Source organism: Electrophorus electricus, chromosome 2 (assembly GCF_013358815.1).
Source record: "Electrophorus electricus isolate fEleEle1 chromosome 2, fEleEle1.pri, whole genome shotgun sequence".
Classification (NCBI taxonomy): domain Eukaryota; kingdom Metazoa; phylum Chordata; class Actinopteri; order Gymnotiformes; family Gymnotidae; genus Electrophorus; species Electrophorus electricus.
Genome location: NC_049536.1, coordinates 30,271,912 through 30,279,833, shown reverse-complemented (window position 1 = coordinate 30,279,833; position 7,922 = coordinate 30,271,912). Strand labels below are relative to the sequence as shown.

General features: G+C 39.8%; 1 long non-coding RNA gene across 3 annotated transcripts in view; it reads right to left on the bottom strand.

Moving 5' to 3' along the window:
• Positions 1 to 6,548, bottom strand: part of LOC118240993 — a 37,958-nt gene extending 31,410 nt beyond the window's left edge. The window contains exons 1-3 of one of the 3 annotated variants that reach the window (XR_004775764.1): positions 6,336 to 6,542; positions 5,762 to 5,924; positions 52 to 268 (exon numbers count right to left, since the gene is read on the bottom strand). This is a non-coding gene — a long non-coding RNA (uncharacterized LOC118240993). Of the gene's footprint in view, positions 1 to 51; positions 269 to 2,885; positions 3,042 to 5,761; positions 5,925 to 6,335 lie in introns of those variants that run through there. The other 2 variants (XR_004775765.1, XR_004775766.1) reach the window with 2 other exon arrangements.
• Positions 6,549 to 7,922: the final 1,374 nt, after the last annotated feature.

The following is a 7,922-nucleotide window of genomic DNA, read 5'->3' as shown; positions in this document are numbered from 1 at the left end:
ATGGTGCTATCGGCGCAGCCAACGGGTCATGCACAGAGCCCACCATAGGCAAATGCCCTCCATCACGGAGAGTGACGTGTGGAAAGTGTTCAAAAGAGTGAATACCCGGAAGGCCGCGGGAACAGACGGCATCTGCAGCAGAGTCCTCAAAGCCTGCGCAGACCAGCTAGCCCCGGTATTCACCGAAATCTTCAACCTCTCCCTGACACTCGGTATCATCCCATCCGGCTTCAAGGGAGCCACCATTGTCCCCGTCCCGAAGAAACCTCTTAAATAAGAGAGAGCACTACACAGTTCAACCCTGTGAGGATGCATGTAATGACAGTCAAATCAGAAAGAGACAAGTTGAATCAGATGTGTATGAGCAAAGCAAACTCTTAACATGTAGTGCTGACGCCACAAGAACCAGAAAACTCTGACCAAGAACATTGCCTGTCCGTTTCTACTGTGCGTGAAAATGAAAGAAGATCTGATCCAAAGCCATGTCTAAACATTATTAACAGATACTACCTGTTTTGTCAGAGCACAGAGAACTCCTTCTGTTGATCAAAGCAATACCTTATTGAGAGTCTATTAACTATGCCAACTGATCACAGTGAATGAATGTTTGAATAAATAAACATTTTACCAATTAGATATACATGTAGTTAACCCTTATGGTGTTCGTTTGTCTTAATAAAGCAGTTAATTTGCTAATATCGTAGAGAGTGATGGTTCAGATATACACTATGCAGTGTACTTGCTGAAAGACATATTATTTATACTTCTAGTTTACATTCTACTCCAAATAAACAATACAATATGATATTCTCAGAAATGTGGGAAAACATATTTCTTGTCTAAAATGTATGAGGAAAATAAGAAGTAACAGTGAGTTCTGACTGCATTATATTGTTTTTAAGCTAGTGGCACCTCATATAGAGAGAATGAGTCAAAAGGCAGGAGCACCATGTGAGTGGGTTCATGCTGGTTTTGTAAGAAACTAACACAGGCAGTTCGTGTCTGTTGAAAGTGGCGTTGGTTAATTACACAGAGACAAGGGAAAACACTTTAATTTTCAGGGAAATTTTAACAATGTTATAACAGTGGCATAACAGTTCACCTTTTTATTTGTGTTTTCTGAAATGCTAGTTGTAATGAATTAGCCTCATCCATATATTTAATTAGCCTCATGCATATACTCATAAGTACAAATATGTGGACAAATTTGTCAAAATTGACTTATATATATATATATATATATATATATATATATATATATATATATATATATATATATATATATATATATTTGGTTTTACATGAAAGCTATCGCTATCTAAAAATTAATGAAAAAAGTAATATATGCAAACAAATAGTAAAGATTTAAATAGACCATAGCAAAAAGCACAGTGAACAGCAGTAGTGAGAGTTCAGAATAAGCACAATGAACAACACTAGAAATCAGTTACAGCTAATACAGCTAATCAGGAAAATCTCTGAAAGTAAAGTGTGCAAGTAAGCCATAGTTACAAACTGTTACTGATGGCATAAAGGAATTCACTGATTTAATCTATGTATATCCTTGTGCATCTTAAAAAGTAATTTCCTGTGGTGTGCCACAGTCGCAAGAGAGTTTCAGTGTTCTCGCTGTGTTTATGGATGCATGTGTTTAGTACACAGACACTACAACTACTTGATAAGGATGAGAGACAAATTCACTTTTACAGTTTAACCAACTGCCCTCCTCTGTTGAAAAGGTCAGGGGTTCTGAAATTAATTGTACTTAGGTGGATTAAATAGTCCTAATTTCCATATCTTCAAGTGGTAAATATCTTACATACAGAGATAATATAACAAAAGATTAATTGGTTAATAAAACATTCTTAACAGGACTTTCAACTGCGCTTAATAGTGTCAAGTGCTTCTCCACTTACAACAACCATTCTGACCAAAATAGTTGGTTTGTGTATAACTGTAATTTAAAATGATAACAGCTGTCGCAGGACAAAGAGGCAGAGGCCGTGGTCGAGGACGAGGCCGTGGAAGAGGAAGAGAGAGGGAGCTACAAGCAGGATGATGGCGTAAGAGATGACCGATGCTGCACGTGTGGAAAGAAAGGACACTTCACAAGAGACTGTAAAACACGGAAGGAGAGGGGCTATGCAGAGGAAGCAGACTGACGGGCAGAGTCGGGGACGGGTCAGCCGCAGCTACAGATAAGAGCACACACACATATACACACACATCATGCACACCGCACCCTCCCAGCACACACGCACCACACCCTCTCTCCCTCATGTCTGCAGTATACTGCACCTCCTTACTCTTGCTTGCCACAACTGCCCCTAACAGTGCAGGGTATACTATGTCATTCCTGGTGGACTCAGGCACTGCAAAATCTGTATTTCAGGTTAGGGAATTAGATCAAGTTCAAGTTTGGTTTATTATGTCCTGTTATCTGGGAAAACATTGACTACGGTAGGGGCCACTGGACATATTGCCCTAGAGCATTACTCACACCCTCTCCCTTGCCAAAGTGAAGGGGGTCAGAATTTCACCCATGCATTCTTAATGTGCAGATGTCAGATATTCTCAAACAAAGCGAACAAAAAGGGGTAGACGTAATGAAATTGGAAAACCTGCACTGTACCGCATGTGTGTCCGTAGGGCCTGATCATGAGTATGAAAAGAAGTAGTTCAGCAAGGAGTTCCCAGGAGAGGTCATTTGCCTCGATTGTGTGTATTGGGGAAAGGGGAAGTGTGTAGCCTCAGGGATGCTAGCTGAAGGACCGCCTACTCACAAAAAGGAGCGTTTTGCCATGGCACTCTCACATCCTCATGTGTCAATCACAAAACCCAGAGGCCTCGAATGGGAAAATTTGGGGCCTTGGGTTAGAGTAGAACAAGAAGGTGCATGAAAAATTATGAGCAGGGAGAAGCTGCACGTGAACAAGAAGACAAAAGGTGCAATTTACCCTCAAGGTTACAAGACATGTAGAGGTGGTAGAAGAGCATGAGGGATGGCAGGAACAGGCTTTCCTCTTCTTGAGTCCCACCTCCTAAAAAAGGATCCCAATGTGTTGTGGGCATGAGGGAAGAATGATGTAGGTTGATTAAAGGGGTAGCACCAGTAAAACTCACACCCAAGTCAGATTACAGGCCCAAGCAATGTCAGTATGCCCTGAATCCAGAAGCCATAGAAGGCATTAAATTAGTGTTCAAAGACCTCCTGGACGTAGGAGTGATAATGCCATGCCCGGATTTGCCAGTGCGAACACCAATTTTCTGTTAAAAAACCAGGTCGTAACGAATGGAGGTTTGTACAGGACCTCCAAACAGTCAATGCAGCAGTTAGACAAAGAGCTCCAAACATCCCAAACCCGCACACAATCCTCTCATCTATACCAGACGATAGTAAATGGTTCACTGTCGTGGACCTAGCTAACGCCTTTTTCAGTGTCCCAGTGCATGAGGATAGCCAGTATTGGTTTGCCTTTCAATTCGAGGGAAAACCTTATAAGTTCACACGCTTGTGTCAGGGGTATTGTGAATCTCCCACTATAATGACGCTCTCAGAGACAGCCTAGCACCACTCCAGTTATCGGAAGGCAGTATGCAATTGCAGTATGTTGACGATTTACTTCCGGCTGCACCCACTCAAGAACAGTGTGAAACAGATTCCTTGCGCCTCCTCATGCACTTGGCCGAAACTGGCCACCGAGTCAGTTAGGTCGAAGCTACAATTTGTACAGCCAGTAGTAAAATTCTTGGGTCATATGATTTCTGGAGAGAGGAAGGCATTGGCCATTCATCAGCCATCGCTCGCATTCTAAGGCCTACCACCAATTGCCAGCTACTTTCATTCCTAGGAACATGCTCATACTGCCACACCTTCGTTCCTAATTATGCACATTGAGAGCTATAGTCTCAACAGGGGGATCTCAAACCAAGGTGGAGTGGACCCCAGAGGCAGAGGAAGCATTTGTGGGGTTAAAACAGGCCCCTCAAACCACAACCACCTTAGGTATACCAAATTCAGACAAGCCATTCACCCAGACAGTTGATGAATGAAATGTGTATATGACATCAGTTCTCCTGCAGAGGCATGGAGACAGAAATAGGCCAGTTGCTTACTATTCCTGCAAACTAGATCCGGTGCCCGCAGGCCTGCTACCATGCCTCAGGGCAGTAGCGGTGGCTGAAACGGCCTTGGCCGCGTCACGAGACATCATGGGGTATAGCCAGTGTTAACAACTAGAGAGAGAATAGTAATAGTAGAGATCAGAAGATCAGAGAGCCCTGAGATGCTTTTTGTACCTTGGCCATTTTTTGTGTTGCTGAAACCACCACATGTTGCATCACCTGCTTTTTAAAAATGAGTCATACTGAGCAGTAGCCATCTTTCATGTTCACCTCATAACCCAGACTGACACCATCCTACATTGTGACCTATGGTAAATTAGGTTTAAATTGAGAATGTATGGGATGTTTTTTATTCACCAAGGAACAACTACAGCAGAGAGGAAAGAGACAAAGTAAAAACAATTGAAAAAATAAGAAAATGCAACAAATCTTTTTTGTATGTGTAGTGTAGATCGCTACTTGTAGACGACTAAAGTTTTATTGATTGATCTTAAAGACAAATCATAATGCATCAAAGTAGTTTCTTGGCCGAAACCAAAACTCAGGATACACTGGGCTGAAAATAGGTAACCAAAATTTTTTTTTAATTAGTTTATATTAACTTTATTTGCTTTTTATGATTTTGCAGAGAGGGGCAGAATTTTAATTATTTGTATGGTAAACACACATTGAGTATTTTGCTGGGTATGAATTGGGCTGCACTCATTTTACTTAAACTCATCATCATGTGATGACATATAGAACCAAAACATTCCATTTAAACATTTAGCTGATGCTTTTTTATCCAAATTGATTTACAATTATGACTGAATACAACTTGAGGGTTAAGGGCTTTGCTCAGGGGCCCAACAGGGGCAACGATGAACCAGCAACTTTCCGAAAAAAGTCAAGTACTTTAACCACTGGGACAGTTTTTAGATGGGGAGGTAAGCTAAAATCACTTTTACTGGTTTTCCTCAATGATTTTAGTCACATTTCAACCTGCCATGCCAAGTCATTTTATGGACACATGTTTTGTTGGTAAAATGTACTTACTTTATGGACATATGTCCAGAAAATATTTAAAATGGTATTTTTATGATTAGAAATTAAAATAGAATATTATGGCACAATTTTATGTTTAGAACTTTTCAAATAAACCACATTTTAAGATACCAGTAGTGTTAAAGCTGTAGAGATGAAAAAACATTTGTCCAATTTGTAATGTTCTCAAATTTGCCAGGGTTGTATAACTGTAAACATGACACTTTTATTATGAAGATTTAAAAGTGAATTTCCAGAGAGAAGAATTCTTATCAAAATGTATCTACAGCTTGTGTTTATGGAAATTTCCCCCAATATAAACACTGGCTGGCTATAGAGCTGATCATAAGGTGAAGTTCAGGCCCTGCTGAAAGCGCAACTGGTACTTATGTTCAGAAGCCCACGCTCCGGACTGATGAGCGCGGATGAGTCTCTGGCGAACGAGCTAAACACATTCTTCGCTCGCTTCGAGGCTACATCTAGTAGCATTAATGCTAACAGCGCTAATGGTGCTATCAGCGCAGCCAATGGCTCATGCGCAGAGCCCACCATAGGCAAATGCCCTCATCATCACGGAGAGTGACGTGTGGAAAGTGTTCAAAAGAGTGAATACCAGGAAGGCAGCGGGACCAGACAGCATCTGCGGTAGAGTCCTCAAAGCCTGCGCAGACCAGCTAGCCCCGGTATGCACCGACATCTTCAACCTCTCCCTGACGCTCTGTATCGTCCCATCCGGCTTCAAGTGATCCACCATCGTCCCCGTCCCGAAGAAACCTCTTAAATAAGAGAGAGAGTGTTCTGTATAATACCAGACTATGGATTTATCATGCCAGATGTTCCAAAATTATGGGACATCAAATCAAAACAAGAACTCAATTCTGATGATCAAGACCTGTCCTACCGGATAGCTGGATAAATAACTGCACTAATGCATCAAATTAAACATAACATCAAACACAAGCTCTTGAACAATTGTTTTTTTTTTTTCTCAATAGTAATGCGTAATTTTAGATTCACATATTTATCTATGTATATGGGGTCTCCTTTTAACTTGCTAATCATACTGAGTGATATTTCATTTAGTGGTAGTGAGAAAAAGTGACACACGTTGCACTCACACATGAAAGACTAGCATTGGCTGCACATACAGTTAATCAGAACAAATCATATGAACATGAATGAAATACCTCCATAAGCTGGGAGAAACATGACGATGCAGCAACCCAGATGCAATATCCTACTGTGAAAACCAACATGCCAGTATTTTTCCCCATTTGATTAAATAAGTGTCTGACACACATTCAGCACTGTGTGAACGAGGAGATGTTGTTGAAGTGTGCAGATACAAAGAGGATGAGAGGAAGTGGGTTTACGAAAGCAGAACATCTCTGAAAGCAGACCACAATGTCTCAGTGTAAGAGAACATTAAGGTTCTTTAAACTTCCAAGACTTGCTGTTGTATCCTGCAACTGCATATCAGTCAAATTATTTTTAATGTGGTTAGTGAATAATTTGCAGTAATAGCTGAATAATACTCCTTATAGTGAATAACTAAATAACAACCCATTTCTTTCTTAGAAAAAAACTGTTTTGCTTTGGGAGAGCATGAACATGTCAGTCATCAGGTGTTGGCTGTTTGACTGATACAGATGAGACTCAGATTTATCAGCACTACACAGTTTAAAAGCACTGCATATTTAAATAACCCTGTGAGGATGCATGTAATGACAGTGAAATGAGAAAGAGACAGGTTGAATCAGATGTGTATGAGCAAAGCATTCTCTTAACTTGTAGTGCTGAGGCCACAAGAACTGGAAAACTCCGACCAAGAACATTTCCTGTCCATTTCTATTGTGCGTGAAAATGAAAGAAGAGCTGATCCAAAGCCATGTCTAAACATTATTAACAGATACTACCTGTTTTGTCAGAGCACAGAGAACTCCTTCTGTTGATGAAAGCAATACCTTATTGAGAGTCTATTAACTATGACAGCTGAGCACAGTGAATGAATGTTTGAATAAATAAACATTTTACCAATTAGATATACATGTAGTTAACCCTTGTGGTGTCAGTTTGTTTTAATAAAGCAGTTAATTTGCTAATATCTTAGAAAGTGATGGTTCAGATATACACTATGCAGTGTACTTGCTGAAAGACAAATTATTTATACTTCTAGTTTACATTCTACTCCAAATAAACAATACAATACGATATTCTCTTAAATGTGGATAAACATATTTCTTGTCTAAAGTGTATGAGGAGAACAAGTAACAAGTAACAGTGAGTTCTGACTGTATTATATTGTTTTTAAGCTAGTGGCACCTCACATAAAGAGAATGAGTCAAAAGGCAGGAGCACCATGTGAGTGGGTTTATGTTGGTTTTGCAAGAAACTAAGACAGGAAGTTTGTGTCTGTTGAAAGTGGCGTTGCTTAATTACACAGAGACAAGGGAAAACACTTTAATTTTCAGAAAAATTTGAACAATGTTATAACAGTGGCATAACAGTTCACCTTTTTATTTGTGTTTTCTGAAATGCTAGTTGTAATGAATTAGCCTCATCCATGAGATGCATATACTCATAAGTACAAATATGTGGACAAATTTGTCAAAAATGACTTCTATATATATATTTGTTTTTACATGGAAGCTATTGCTATCTAAAAATTTATGAAAATACATGAAATATATGGAACAACAAGCAAAAAGTAATATATGCAAACAAATTGTAAATATTTAAATAGACCATAGCAAAAGCCACATGAACAGCAGTAG